This window comes from Lygodium microphyllum, chromosome 22, assembly GCF_053477565.2.
Source record: "Lygodium microphyllum isolate KBCC chromosome 22, Lygodium_microphyllum_v1.1.10, whole genome shotgun sequence".
Taxonomy (NCBI): Eukaryota; Viridiplantae; Streptophyta; class Polypodiopsida; order Schizaeales; family Lygodiaceae; genus Lygodium; species Lygodium microphyllum.
The window spans coordinates 44,863,156-44,879,327 of NC_141156.1; positions in this window are offsets into that span (position 1 = coordinate 44,863,156).

Genomic DNA, 16,172 nt, shown 5'->3' on the forward strand with positions numbered 1-16,172 from the left:
AACCAACACTTGTGCTGGCCATCAATGCAATCCCCAACACAGCATAGCCCTACCACCAACTCCAACAACCTTCCACCAGCCACCTTGGCCACCAACAGGCCCCACGACCTTCTGCCACACCACCACCAACACTCCTCCATGGAAACCACCACCAACACTCCTCCACAGAAACCACATGCGTCCTTGTCACCCACGTCTTCGGTGCATGCTATAGTCTGCTACCTATGACGGTGAGTGCCATGGGACTGGCACTCGTCTAGGAGGGGGGTAATGTTAACCCCAACACGAAGAAAGCAAAAGGAAATGGAAAAGACGTAGGGCAAAGGCAGAAAAAAGGTAGCCGGACTGAAGAAAGAAAAGGAGAAAAGGCCAAAAGCGCAAGGGCAACCTTAAAAGTCCAAGGCAAAGGCAAAAGGGGAAAGGCGCATTTTAAAATAAAAAGGCACACCTTGAAATCTTGTAAAAGAGCGCCGGGCCGGGCTCTCACCCGTGCAATTTGTAAATGTAGACGGGCGGTGGACAGGAAGCTAGGAAGATAGAAGGACAATGGGAAAAAGGGCCTAGGCTATGGCCGGCCATGTAAAAAAGGGGAAAAGGGGATGACCGCCCAAAAGGGATTTAGGGTTTTGTATATAAAGTTGAAAAGTGAATGAGAAGCTCATTCTTGTGTGTGGCCAAAAGTAGCTCTCCTCTTCTTCTTCTTCTTCTTGTTCTTGCTTGCTTGAGCTTGTGCTTGAGAGAGGGAGTGTGAGAGTGTGAGGGAGTGAGTGTGTGAGGGTGAGGGACCGAGGAGGAGAAGCTCTCCATCTTCTCCTCTCTTCTTCTCTTCTCTTCTCTTCTCTTCTCTTGATTGCGGCAATGGAGCTTGGAGCGTGGAGCTTGAGGGTGGAGCTTGCTTAAAGCTTGCACTTGGATCGTGGAGCTACCGGAGTGCGCGGGAGAGGAGGTAACTCGAACAGCACGGAGGTAAGCTCACTACACCCGTGGATATGGATGGCGCTCGGCTATGTGAGAGGTAGCCATTAGTGCTCAGCTTGGAACGCTTGAAACAATAAGCGGTCCGAGGGTCTTAGCGGTTGAGTGAAAGCTCCCACATTTATAGTTGAAAATTATTGTAGGCAAACACTGAGTTCTTCTATGATCCAATTATTGTTGCATTTTAGCAACCTATGTGGAAGTTAAATCTTACAACAACTGAGACTCTTTTTAAGGAGAGCTAAATTTCTTTGTGTAAAAAGGGAGATGGATTTCTAGGAGACATTGCAATGTCTTGCTAGTTATAGATAGAAAATTTTGAGATGTGGATTGAATTCTTGCATCCTCATTACATTTTAGTAGCCTATGAGGAGGCTCAATCTTCAAATTGAGCCTGATGCTTTGCCAATAATGTGAGATGGGTATCAATGTTAACGTTGAGTTTTGTACTTAGCCAATAATTTGACAAATCTTCAAAGTCACTTTAAAAGTTTGAGTTAGTTGGTTGGTGCTTGAATAAATTCTAAGCATGATTTGAGTTCTTCCATCCTTGCTAGATTAGCAATGTACAAGGTCGATTGCCCAATCTCAAGTTTGACCTTGTGCTAAGCCAATAATGCAATATGATGCTTGAGCTTCTTAGTAAAAGAGCCAAATCTTTTAAATTCTAGCAAAATCTTAGTAAATGGTATGAAAATTTTGAGCTAGCTAGTTGATAGGTGAAAATTTTGTAGGCATGCATTAGGTTTTTCAATTCTCATTGTAGTTCAATAGTCTACAAGGAAGTTCAATCTTACAATTGAGCCTCCTACTTATCTAGTGATGCAGCATGAGGCTCAATTTAAAAATTGACCTCTTATAAGGATAGCTAAATCTCTTGAACCCTAGTTGAACGTTGGCAAACAATTTAACGCATGGAGCCAAGTGTGAAAGAATAATGTAGCAAAGGGTCATAACTACATTGCTCATTAAATGCCCATTCTATATCCTACACAATATTTGGAGATCTAAACTAGAAGGAGAGGAATATGTAACAACCATACTAGTCTCTTCTCTTAGCCTTTTTCATGACCATTTTAAAACAATCCTTAATGACATGATCTCTTGCCTTACAATAGTTACAAATGCTTTTACTCTTAGCTTTCTTCTTATCCTCATCAACCTTCTTTAGCTAAATAGTGTTTTCAAACTTCTCCTTATTAGAAGAAATTGTAATGTTCTCTTTACATTTTTGACTAGCCACACAAGCTTGATCTATAACATGCATAATGAACAACTTGTTTTGCTAAGATTAGACTTCTTTTAGAAAAACAAAAACCATCTCCTCAAGTGATAAAGGATTGTGATTGCCTCTCACCATAAAATGAAGAGTAGACACAACATTCTCATTAGAACCAGGAAGACCATTGAGAACAGGTAGTACAAGTAAACTATCTAGCAAATTCTTATTTGTAGAAATTAACTACTCCTTTATAGTAATTAACTACTCCTTCACATCTTTGATATTTGTTAAATGAGTGTTCATTTGTTCACTCGTTGCTCTCATAGGCATAATTTCTTTGTTTATACAAATGTATAGGCACATCCCAAGCATCTTTTAGTTATTTATAATATCATAATCAAGGCTTATGCTTGCACATCTCTACCATCTAATTTTTTTTCTTAATATTAGATAGTAGTGCTCTAACCATAGCTACATTGTAATAATAAGATTCCCAAAATGAATAGACAACATCATCTTGTTTTCATAGCAATAACATAAATGTCAAGACAATAACATGTTATTTTCACAATAACATAAATTTCATGACAATAACATCTTATTTTCACAATAATAAAATAAATATAATAATAATAATAGTGTGGACCATCAAGATTAGTCTTAAACTTGAGTCTTATAAATGGCTAATAGTGTGGCATGAGACTTAAGTTTACAATTGAACCTCCTATAAACAAATTGAAAAGTCTAGTCGAGTCTAGTAGTAAAGAGAAAAACCCCTTCAAATCTAGACAACTTAAAAGTTTGAGTTAGGTGATTAGTGCTTCAAAATTTTCTATGCATGATTCAAGTTCTTCCATTTAGTTATATTTTTAGAAATTTACAAGATGGCTCAATCTTAAAATTGAGCCTTGTGCTTAGCCAGTACTATGGCATGATCCTCAAGGCTCCTATAAAAAGAGCTAAGTCATGTGAATTCTAGCCAAATCTTAATAGATAGTTTATAAAATTTGAGCTAGGTGATTGGTAGGTGGGGATTTTTATGAAAGTGTCGAATTTTTTCATTTTTGTTGCATTTTAGCAACATACAAAGGCTCAATTTTAACGTAGCTAGTATTGTAGTTGCATGAGTCTCACTTTTATAGTTAAGACCTCTAAATCTTGGCAAATACTTTAACATTTGGAGTTGCATGTGCAAGAATCATGTAGTAAAGAACACAAAAGCATTGTGTAATTTGTCCACCAAATTTTAATAGGCTGGTAATTTTCCTAAACACTTAGGTGAGACCCCAAGATTTAATATTTAAAGAGTTTTTTACACTACTAAAATGGAGGAGGAGTTATGGCTTAAAGCCTGGGAATGTAGTAGTAGTGGAGATACTACATTCTTCACAAATGTAAAAGACAAAGGTGGTTCCTTTTTCAATGGTGAAAAAAAAAGCATGGTGAGAAAAGGTTTCAAGAAGAGTACTTCTACTACAAGAAGAAAGGACATTAAATTGTAGTTTGTCATGCCAAGAAGGTAAATGAAAAGAATGGCACCCTGAAAACTAAAGGAAAGGAGACAACCAATATGGCTAAAAAGCAAAGTTGGAGTTATTCGTGGCTACCATTGAGGAAGTGTGTTCCTTAGTACAAGGAGTATTTACCATTGACTCATGGGTATTGGATAGTGGTGGCTCCCATCACATGACCAATAAGAAAGGTCTACACAATTCTATACAGTCTCTACAAAAATCCATTATTATGATGGTTGGGAATGATATAAAATACCTTATTGAGGTTATATGTACTATTTCCTTTGTTGCTACAAATGGTGAACTCAAAAGGCTTTCAAATATGTTTTTTGTTTCACAAATTAAGAGGAATCCATTATTAATTGCTTCCATATAATTGATCTTGGTCACAAAATGAGGTTTGTTAAAACAAGTGCAAAAGTTCTTGACAATGCTAGAAAAGTTGTCAACAAAGGAGAAAGAAGGAAAATCTATATAGGCTAAGTTCTCTTACAAATGATTGTTGGTGTGGGCACAAGTAAACTTTAGTATGAAGGATTTGGTCACATTGGATTTGTAGTGTTAAAGGACATGCACAAGCAAGATATGCTTGCTCACCTACCTATAATAATTGAAATGAAAGAACCATGTGAAGCTTGTATGATGGCCAATTAATAGAGAAAGACATCTCTAGAAGAAAGTATGAATAGAGTGAAGACTCCTTTAGAGTTATTACATATTGACTTGTTTAGTAAAATGCCTATATAAGCCTTGGGGAGATCTTTTTATTTTATGTTGATTGTCAATGAATATAGTAGGAATATGTGAGTGTATTTTCTTCATAATAAGGCTCAAGATTTTGATAAGTTTAAAGAATGACTAAAACTTATTGAGAATGAAACTAGGAAAAGTGTGAAGTGGTTTAGAACAGATGGTAGTGGTGAGTTCAACTCAAAGGAGTATGACAACTTTTGCAAGAATTAAGGGATTAAGCATCAATTGATGAAGCCTCATACACCTCTGCAAAATGGCATTTTCAATGTTGAAATCCCAACATTGTGAAAATGGTAAGGTGCAGGCTTAAGGGAAAAGGATTGCGCAACCAATTTTGGATTGAAACTATTAATACTATAATCTACATTCTCAATTGGATGTAACAAAGGCTCTCAAGGAAATAACTCTTCATGAGGCCTATAATGGTAAGAAGAAACCATTTATCTCATAGTTTAGAACTTTTGGATGTGAATATTATGCACATGCTCCAAAGGATAAGAGGAACAAGTTTAAACCAAAAAGCACCAAATGTATTTTCTTAGGTTATAATGACAAGAAAGAGACTTATAAATTACATGTCTAGTGAGCCATTGTGTGGTGTTCAAGGAGGAGCTAGATGTAGTGGAGGAGGAGAATACAAGTTTCTCCACTTTATCACATCAAGTGAATTCGTAGTCCACTCTGAATTTTTCCCAAGGGCTATCTATACACTTTAGGAGGAGGAGGCATCATCATTGGATGATGAGGAGAAAGTTTACCAACCTATCATCATTCTACTAGAAAATCCATTATCCTGAAGGGTGAAGCAGCTTTACCAATAATCCTATGCTTACAACTATTCATCAGGAAGAGGTAGATGGACCAAGAAGGTCTCAGAGAATAGAGAAGCAAAGAGAGGCTTTACTCACATAGTAAATATGGCCTTGATGGTTGAGATTATGAGAAAGTAAAGAAGTCGGAAGACTTGGAAGAAGCACTTATTGATCGGGCATGGAGAGAAGCTATACAAGTTACGCATGATAGCATAATGAAAAATATCACTTGGGAGCAAAGTCGATCAGCTCTAGAAAAGAGGAAGGTTACTGGTATCAAGTGGGTTTTGAATGGTAAAGTATAAGGTTGATTGAAGCTTAGAAAAGTACAAAGCCAAATTAGCTGCACAAGGATTTTCATAGTTTGAAGGGTTTGATTTTCAAGAATTGTTCTCTCCAGCTTCTAGAATGACCACTATTCGCACAATACTTGTAGTGGCCACTTATGATAAGTGTCTAGTTTACTAAATAGATGTTAAATCAATGCTCTTGAATGGTGACCCCAAGGAGGAGATATACCTCACTTAGGCACTAGGGTTTGATGTCCTCCATTCTAGAAACATAGTTTGTAAGCTAAAGAAGGCATTGTATATATTGGGACAAGCCCCTAGAGCATGGTACTAGTACATATATAAATTCTTTTTAGGCTTAAACTTCAATAGATACTACTCATGTGCTAACTTTTATGTTTACAAGGATAGTGAAAAGTCTAAGTGATTGTCCTATATATGGATGCCATTCTTATTATAGGGGACTATGAAGATATGATCCATTAGATTTGAAAGGATTTGAGCTTTGAGTTTGAAATGATAGACTTGGGTTTGTTGCACTATTTTTTGGGGATTGAAGTTTGATAGAATTTTCATCTCTCAGAAGAAGTATGCATGGGAGATCTTGAAAGCATTTAGTAGCACGACGGAGTATAAGGAGAAAGCTACACCTATGAAGATCAATGTAAAGTTATCCATTGAGGAATAATTAGTGCTAGTAGACATTGGGAGTACATGAGGTTGGTTAACAATCTCATCTATTCGTGCGACACAAGGTTAGATATCCATTTTATTGTTGGTGTTTTGATCAGCTTCTCAAACAAACCACAAGAAAGTCATTGGAAAGTAGGGATGTGAGTAGTAGATACTTGAAGGGAACTCTTGACTATCATATCACATACACTTTCGGAAGTCCTCTTGTGGGAAATTGTGACTGAAATGGGGCAAGTGATAGTGATTCTGAGAAATTAAGTTTTTGATATTGTTTCTCTTTGGATTTAAGAAACTTCTCTTAGATCATTAAGAAGCAACCAATAGTGGCATTGAATCAAAGTATATGGTCTCTTGTTTTATTGCATGTGAAGTACTACGATTAATGAGGATCCTATGGCATTTGGGAGTGAAGAATAAAGATCCACTAATGCTAAGATGTGACAATTAGAGTTACATTGGCATATACTTCGAGGATCCTATGACATTAAGAGGGGGTATTAGATATACTCAATGCCCTAGCCTTGCAAGGTGCCACCAATGGTCTATGGTTCTCTTAGTTGTAAGGCCCCAATTATGAGGAGATGCCATGTGAGAGTGGATACTAACTTATATGTTAGATGAGGTCTATGTGATAAAATGACAAAATGATGATCTCTGTAGATCTAGCTTTTGGTTTAAATAGAGTAGTTGTGTTGGTAGCAATAGAAGGCACACTACATGGAGTTGTAAGATGTGGGAGTTATTAGAGAAACCTATTTTGGGATTCAAGGAACATGGAAGTGGCCCCTCACTAAGGGGTCTCAAGGGGGCCAATAGCCCTTTATGTGGACAGCACGCCTGACTCGATGCTAAAGGGAATGTTCCTTATTTGACTAGGAAATGTTTATAATATGGTTGAATAGACTAACCAAACTACCTTCCTATGCTATAAAAGGGAGACCTCTCCAAAGCCATCATCAATCTAGATTTCTCCCAATTAGAGTTCTTCCAGCTAGCCTTAACCTCGTGGCCTATCATATGTTTGCATTGCCATCTAAGCTTCATAATGAAAGTGCATGAATGGATAGATCCATCTTTGTATTAATTTGTATGGAAGTAAAGAAGTTTTTGTTCTTCTCATATCTTTGTATTCTCTACTCCTTGCTTATATTGTACTTTCTACATCGTATAATTCTTACAATAAATAGGAGCATTCAAGAGAGGGTCCATAGTATGCTCTCTAATGCTAGTCCCACTATACTAGAATTTAGGTGAGCTCTAAATACAATAGTGCATTTGATCAACATGTCTCCTAGCAAGCCATAGGATGGCAAGATACTAGAGGAGTTATGGTTTAATAAGAGACCTAGATATGATCACTTGCATGTTTTTGGCTCTAATGCATTTTTGCATATACCTAGACATAGGATTCTAAGTCTAAGAAATGCATATTTTTAAGCTATGGAGAATCAAGTGAAATGGGCTATTGCTTGTGGGATCCTCAATCAAAGAAGGTAATATGCAACCATGCTACTATCTTTAATGAGGATAATATGAGTAATCAACCCATTAAAATGGTTGAGATTTTTAGAGTATTACTCCAAGAGGATGGATAGCCAACATATGAGTAGATTGTACAACCTATTCCAGAGGATATAGAGCTTGGATAGCTAGAAAATGCTAAGGTGAGATTTCTAAAAGATAGTGGATAACCTTATGTTTTACAAGATAGAAAAATGGGATAGATAGGGGCTCCTATTGAGCCAATTTTACACAGGTCTATGAGCATATCTAGACCACTAGATAGATATATCATCCTTCTTATTATGCAAATGCTATTAAGGCATGACACCTACGAGTGGAAGAGGGCTATGCAATCATCAGAGATGGATTCTTTGGAAAAGAATACCACTTGGAAGTTAGTTCATTTTCCTAAGGGTAAACATGCATTGCCATGTAAGTGGCTCTACAAGTTCAAGGTATCTTCACAGGAACGACTTGGTCACATTCTTGATATGTGTATTATGTGAGATCAAGGTAAAAAGATACTATATTTGTCTCAAAAGAAATACACTGGTAAGGTATTGGAGTATTTCAATGTAGAGAGGGGGAAGGATATCAATGTTTCATTGCCTCCATATTTGAAACTTAGCCAAGAGGATAACCTAGATGAGAACAAGGCTGAAATGACCAAGGTCCCTTTATGTATCTACAATCGGTAGCTTGATGTACACCATGATTACTACACATCCAAACATTACCTATGTAATGGGAGTTGTTAGTAGGTATATGGCAAAACCTAGAAAGAAGCATTGGGAAAGGTAGTAAAGAGTATCATGAGATACTTGAATTGTACTAGATCTATGTGCATATGTTTTGCAAAGAAGGATGAATTTATTCTTAGATATGAAGATGTTGATTTTACAGGGAGTGTAGAATTTAGGAGGTTTGTTACAAGTTTTGTCTTTACCTTTACAAGTGGTACAATCTCTTGGATCTATCATTGAGGTAGAGAATATTGTAGTCACACTGAAGCCTGCAAGGAATCCATATGGCTTAGTCATCTAGTTGGAGACTTGGGTATTATGAGAAAGATACCTGCATTGCATTGTGATAGTTAAAGGGCCATTCAATTAGCAAGAAATCCTATCTTCCAAGCAAAGACAAAGCACATTGAGGTGTGGTATCACTTTATCAATAAGCTTATTGAGAACAAATGCATTGACCTTGTCAAGATCCATGTAGTATCAAGAGATTTATCATATCTAGCTTAAAACCACTAGGGTTCTAGCAAGAATAGATTATAGAAGAGAGACAATAAATTTTGCAAAAGATGAAGGCAATGATTCATTGAAACACAAGAAATAAAAGTGTATATTATATTTCTTTTGTAAAGAAGCTTTGGTTCAATCCCTATAGAGTATATACATCCACTTTCAGATGATATCTTTGAGACTATTAATTAGTGTTAGATATGCTCAATGCCCCACCCTCATAAGGTGCCACTAATGATCCATGGTGCTCAAAGTTGTAAGGCCCCCATTATGAGGAGAAGCGATATGTGAGCCTGAATATTGGTTGAGTCTTGACTTGTATGTCATATGAGGTCTATGTGACCGGATGGCAAAAAGGTGACCGTTGTGGGTCTAATCTTTGGGTTAGACAGAGTAGTTAAGCTGACAACAACTCGAGGCACATTGCATTGAGTTGTGGGGTAAGGGAGTTATCAGGGGCTCTAGCCAATGGCAAAGGGAATATTTCTTAGCCAACTAGTGGAGGTGCACATGGAAGGTCAACAGACATATGTGCATATGGAAGGTCAACAGACACATGGGCACATGGAATGTCAACAAACACATGTGCATATGCAAGGTCAATAGACACATGTGCACGTGGAAGGTCAATAGACATAGGTGCATATGGAAGGTCATCTATCATGACCTCCTTCACAAGCTATAAAAACTAAACCTCTTCACAGCCATCAATCATCTATCTTTCACCTAGTCAAAGTTGTTCTAGCTAGCTTTAAGCTCCACCTACCTTTTGTCTAGATCACCATCTAAGCTTCACAGTGGAAGCACACGGGTGGACAGAGCCATCTTTGTATCAGTTGTTTGGAGCTAAAGGATTTTTTAATCCTCCTCTTGTTGTGTACTCTCTATCTCTTTCTCAAATTGTGTTCACTGCGTTGTGTAATTTTTACATGGTATCAGAGCCCAAGGGGCTCTAGGGATAGAGAAATGCGTTAGAGGCAAAGGCTTCAACATCAAAGAGGAATGATGTTGTCTTCCAAAAGTGGTTCTGGCACATCAAGAAGTGGTGCTACTGTACTGACTACTCAAACATTGAGAATTCGTCCACCAACCTTTAGCGAATGCAAGTTGGATGGTACAAAATACACCTTGTGGAAGTTCAAAATTACAACTATCCTTGATTCTTATGAGCTTTTGGAGACTGTGCTAGGGATTGATACAGAACCACAGTCTACCCCTGACCCATCAAATTCTAGTGTGATGATTCCTCCAAATGTAGTTCTTCTACAAGCTTGGAAACGAAAGAATACAGATGTATTGTGTGCCTTAGTTACAAGATGTTCTGACAGTGTTCTGACTTTGATTTAGCATACAACCAAAGCAGCAAAGGCTTGGAATGCACTGAGGAGTTAGTATGAAATACAAAACCAAACAAGGATTCAAAACTTGGAGAATCAACTAGCAACGGAGAATTTTGCTAAAGGAGAGACAACTGAAGCATTCATAACTCGGATTAAGAATCTAATGGACCAAATGGTTGGTGTTGGGATACAAAAGATTAGTGAGGAGCTAGCTCAAAGGTGTCTTCAGATTTTTCCACAAAAGTTTGATGGACTAGTAAAAGAGTGCTTCTACCGCAAGAAGAAAGGACATACAATCACAAATTGTCGTGTCAAGAAGGTAGATGAAAAGAATGGTACCCTTAAAATTAAAGGGAAAGAGATAGCCAATACGATTAAAGTAGAGTTGGAGTTATTCATGGAAACCATTGAAGAAGTGTGCTCCTCCGGGGCAAGAAGAATCTACCACTAACTCATGGGTGTTGGATAGGGGGGTCTCCTGCCACATGACCAACAAGAAAGGTCTATACAGTTTTATGCAGCCTCTACAAGAATCCATCATTGTGACGGTTGGAAATGATGCAAAATGCCTTGCTATGGGGATAGGTACTATTTCTTTTGTTGCTGCAAATGGTGAAGTCAAAAAGCTTTCAAATGTGTTGTATGTTCCCAAAATTAAGAGAAATCTGTTATCGTTTGATGCCATAATTGATATTGGTCATGAAGTGAGGTTCAAGAAGACGAGTGTAGAAATTCTCGACAATGCTGGCAAAGTTGTCAGCAAAGGAGAAAGAAGGAACAACCTGTATGAGCTAAGTGCTCCTATAGCCACTGCTAGAGTGGGCGCAAGTAAGATTTGGTATGAAAGGTTTGGACACATCAGATTTGTAGTGTTGAAGGAGATGCACAAGCAAGGTATGGTTACTCATCTACCTGCAGTAAGATTGAATTGAAGGAACCATGTGAAGCTTGTATGATGGGCAAGCAACAAAGAAATGCATTTCCACAGGAAAACAAGAATAGAGCATAGGCTCCTCTAGAGTTGGTGCATGTTGACTTGTGCGGTAAGTTGCCTACACAGGCCTTGGGGGGATCTTCTTATTTTATGTTGATTATCGACGACTACAATATGAAGATGTGGGTGCATTTCCTTCATGATAAGGCTCAAGCTTTTGGTAAGTTTAAAGAATGGCTAAAACTTGTTGAGAATGAAACAGGGAAAAGTATGAAGAAATTTAGAACAGATGGTGGTGGTGAGTTCAACTCAAAGGATTTTGAAGACTTTTGCAAGAGCAAAGGGATCAAGCATCAATTGATGACACCTCACACACCTTAGCAAGATGGTGTTGTGGAATGCATGAATCACACAATTCTGAAGATGGCAATATGTATGCTAAAGGGCAAGGGATTGCCTAACCATTTTTGGGTTGAAGCTGTTAATACTGTAGTCTACATTCTGAATCGGAGCTACACAAAGGTTCTCAAGGGAAAAACACCTCATGAGGCTTACACTGGTAAGAAACCATCTATCTCACATTTTAGAATTTTTGGATGTGAATGTTATGCACATGTTCCAGATGAGAAGAGAGACAAATTAAAACCAAAAAACAAAAAATGTATCTTCTTGGGTTATAGTGATGATAGAAGGCTTACAAATTATATGAACAAAAGGCAAAGAAGATCATCATGAGCCGTGATGTGGTGTTCAAGGAGCAGTCGCATATAGTGGAGGAGGAGAAGGCAAGTTCTTCCACTTTATCATCAAGTGAAGAAGTAGTCCACTACTATGAACCTATCCCTATCCTTAAGGAGGAGGAAGCATCATCTTCAGATGATGAGGAAAAAGTTCTCTAACCTGACATCACCCCATCGGAAAAGCCATTGTCGCATTGGGTGAAGCAGCTCTATGACCACAATAATCCTATGCCTACATCTGTTGAGGAGAAGGCAGACACTCTTTAATGACCACATCTTCTAGGTTGGAACTTGAACTGGTTAAAGGCTCGTGTTTCCACCGAAAGTCCATATTTTGCTTGTTCTTCCTCTGAAAAAGGAAATTTACCAGCCTTTTCTTGGCCTGCCATGATGGGTACCTATCGTGAAGCCATATTCACCATTAGTGTTTTTCAAAATAATTAAAGCAACAAGAAATGGCTACATACTTGGTGAACTATGCAAAAGTGGACTTTTTCCTCCCAGTAGTCTATTGATTTCAAATTTTATTGTCAATTCCTCAGTCACAAGTTGCTTCGTCCTACCATTGAGGTTCCTCATGTGTGATTTTCCTTTATGGTTTTTCTTATGTGTTTGGTTTGATTCACCTTACCTATCCCTCTTTGAATTGAGAAGAATCCTTCCTAGGATTAAAGGGTTAGAGGATGAAGGGCGTTCAACACATAACCTTAGTACTTTACCTTCGCATGAGCTAGGTGTAGAAATTTAGATTATACTCAAAATTAGCATAGCTATCCATGTCGAAAGGGCGGATGCCTATGTGCGTAATGTAAGTGAGGACATCAAGCATCGGAGTCCACTCAACTAGTGACATGCAACTCCTCTTCAGTGAGGATGCGATCTAATTAAGGATGTCCCTCAATGTGTTCTTCTAGGGGTTGGTTACGAATGGAAGTCAATACCCTATAGGAAGTTGGAGCGACATAGGTTGGGCCATATTCAGATACCTTGATTCTGTGTTACTGTTCAACTTTGGCCATTATTTGGCATCCCTCTAGCTCCCATTGTAGGTGCAAAGCATACCATTTCTGCAAGAAGGAGGAGTCATGGTCGGTAAGCTGTTTCAAATTCTTGATTTCTTGGTTTGTGGCCGTGATTATATTCTTGCTATATGATGTAATGAGATGCTGCTTGATTACTTGCTCTTAGGATATCTAAGTTGTAATTAACTCCTGAGTTGCTTTGAAATTCTTAACGAATACAAATTCTAACTCCTCCCAAGAGCAAGGGAGTGTCCGTACTTCCATTGCTATAGGTTCTTCCAAGAGGCCTAAGTCTAGTCGATTGTAGCTTTTAGCCAAGGTCATGAAAGTAGTGTCCAAGCATTGGAGGCAAGCAACCAAGTCGTCCCCTATATTTTCAGCTAAGTCCGTGGCCAAGGATAGAATTGATCGTCGCTCATAAGAGAGTCAAAGGTCGGTGGGTGGCCGAGGCTTGACAGGACTAGAAAGTTTAGAAGCAGTTAATGGTCATAGCTTGGTTTTGTCTTTAGGTTGGAGCTTGGCCTCATGTTCAATGGGTTTGGTGGTAGCTATGGTTGTTGTGCTACTAGATGCATTTAAGATTTGAGGGGTATCATCAGCGCTAGAACTGGAAATTTTGTTAGTAGCACGCTACGATTTTGGACAATAGATTGGTTCAAGCCCTCCTGAGCTAGGCGTTGGAGGTTCTATGAACTTAGCATCCTGATTCTCTTGTGTTGTGAGTGTCTCAGGAAGCATGATGTTTTGTGTGGTCAAGCTTGAGGGTGGCGTTTGTGTAGGGTCTTTGGTTTCTTTGGTTTTAGGCAGCCAAATCCAAGTGTTACCCATATAGTAGCCTTGTGCTTGCAATAAGGCCTTGGGGATCCATTGCGGCTTGAGCGTACGTTGGTGTTTATAGTTTCATCTTGGTATCCTAGGTTTTGGGTGCAAATCCTTAGCCTTGTGAGGCTATGGGTTGCTATTCCTAGGAGGCCTTTTACGTTTAGGTACCCATTTGAACTAGGGTTCGTGGGTTTCTGCATTGGTGCCAGTGGGTTGTCGACATCAAGGATTGGTAGGTTGCAATGAGCCACGACCCCCTTCCTTAGTCTTGATAGCGGGTTCCTCTATCGGTGGCTTTGCAATCTTGGAAAGAGTCACGCCGCCCTTGCTGAATGATGTAACAATCTGAACACATAGAAGATTATCGGCATGCTTTCAAAAGAAATAGTAACTTTGCACTTTCCTAACAGCGTGTAGGGTTGGCTCGCATAAGGGTGAGATTAGCATTAGCGGAGTGTAGTTGAAGAAGATTATGCCCTCACCCTCTAGGGTTTCAAGTTCTACGTTGCCAGTTTGGTTGATGGTTCGAACCTTAAAAGGTCCTAGCCCCCAAAACTTCAATTTTTGCTTATGTCCTTTAATTGAGTATAGGAGTACTAAGTCACCCTATTGAAAGCTGTGTTGCTTGACATGCTTGTCAAACCAGATTTTGCATCTTGCCTTCTCGCATATGAGCACATGGGTGGCTTAGAAGCCAGGTTTCCGTTAAGCGTTCGAGTTCAATCAAGCGTTCCGTCCATGCCCCTTTACCATCCCATCTTTCTTGAAGGGATATCTTTAGGCTTGGTACGAAGAATTCCAAGGGAAGGATTGCCTCTGTACCATATGTCAATCTAAAGGGGGTCTGCCATCTTGTAAGCCGTGCGGTAGGCCCACAAGGCCGCCATCAGCTTGTTATCCCAATCACTATGTGAAGCAGAGATGACTTTGGTCAAGATGTTTACTAGGATTTTATTTGTTGATTTGGCTTGACCGTTTGCCTATGGGTAATAAGGCAAGGATTTTCGATGGATGATTAGGAAGGAGGACATGAGGTGAGCTATCACTTTGCTAATGAAGTGTGTGCCTTGGTCGCTAACTAGTTTGATGGGGTAGCCGAATCCTGAGTTCACTTGCTCCCATAGGAACTTAGCAGTGGTATGAGCGTCATTCTTTCTCGTAGCTCGCACTTTTGCCCATTTTGTCAGATAATCAATAGGCCACAATGATGTATTTGGCTTGTGAATACTATGTTGCAGGACTAATGGGTCCAATGAAGTCAGTGTCAAGATTGTGGGAGAGAAGGAAAGAGTCTCACTTGTAGATTTCTTGCTTGCACAAATGGGGGAATACACACAAGGGTGGAGGCTGAAAATAGTTTTCCTCTTCTTAGTTGTGTAAGCCAAAAATAACTCAAGTACATAGAAATAGAAGAACCCTATATATGGGTCTCAAACCAAACTCAACTAACTAAGGTGGCATACTAACTGAGCCATGAACTAGAGTAGATAAGGATAGCTGTCATCTAGCTATTATTCATGGGTGGTGTACCAACCACATCTGCAAACTGACAAGTCAGTGACATAAACGCACAACGGTCACCATGGCATATCACGAGTGGAGCTCGATATCTCAACACTCCCCCTCGAGATCAATCCCAATTCCTGCACACCAAGCAGGTCTCTGAACTTGCGCAGCTTCTCTGCGCCCAATGCCTTCGTGAATATGTCAGCTACCTAATCCTTTGTGCTGACATAGACTAGATCAATAAGACCTAGTAAAACTCTCTCTCTCACATAGTGATAATGCACCTCAATGTGCTTTGTTCTAGCATGATAGACTGGGTTATTTTCCAAGTGTATACTACTCATGTTGTCATAATAAATGACAACTGGCCCATCTGTAGGCTGATGCATATCATAAAGTAGCTTATGCAACCAAGCTACCTCACATGCAGCCATTGCTGCACCCCTGTACTCAGCCTCTGTGCTCGACAAGGCAACTGTAGGTTGTTTCTTGCTGCTCCAAGTGACTACAACACTCCCAAAAGAGAACACATATCCACTGGTAGACTGATTATCAGAAATACTACCAGCCTAATCAGCATCAGTGTATCCATACAACTGTATATGAACCCCAGTCTCATAAAGTAGTCCATACTGCAATGTGGACTTCACATACCTGAGTATGCGTCTAGTTGCATCTAAATGCGGTTTCCTTGGAGCTTGCATAAACTGACTTACCAATCCAACAGCATAGCTCAAATCTGGCGTGGTAATAGTCATATAAATCAAACTTCCTACTATGAGTCTGTACATAGTAG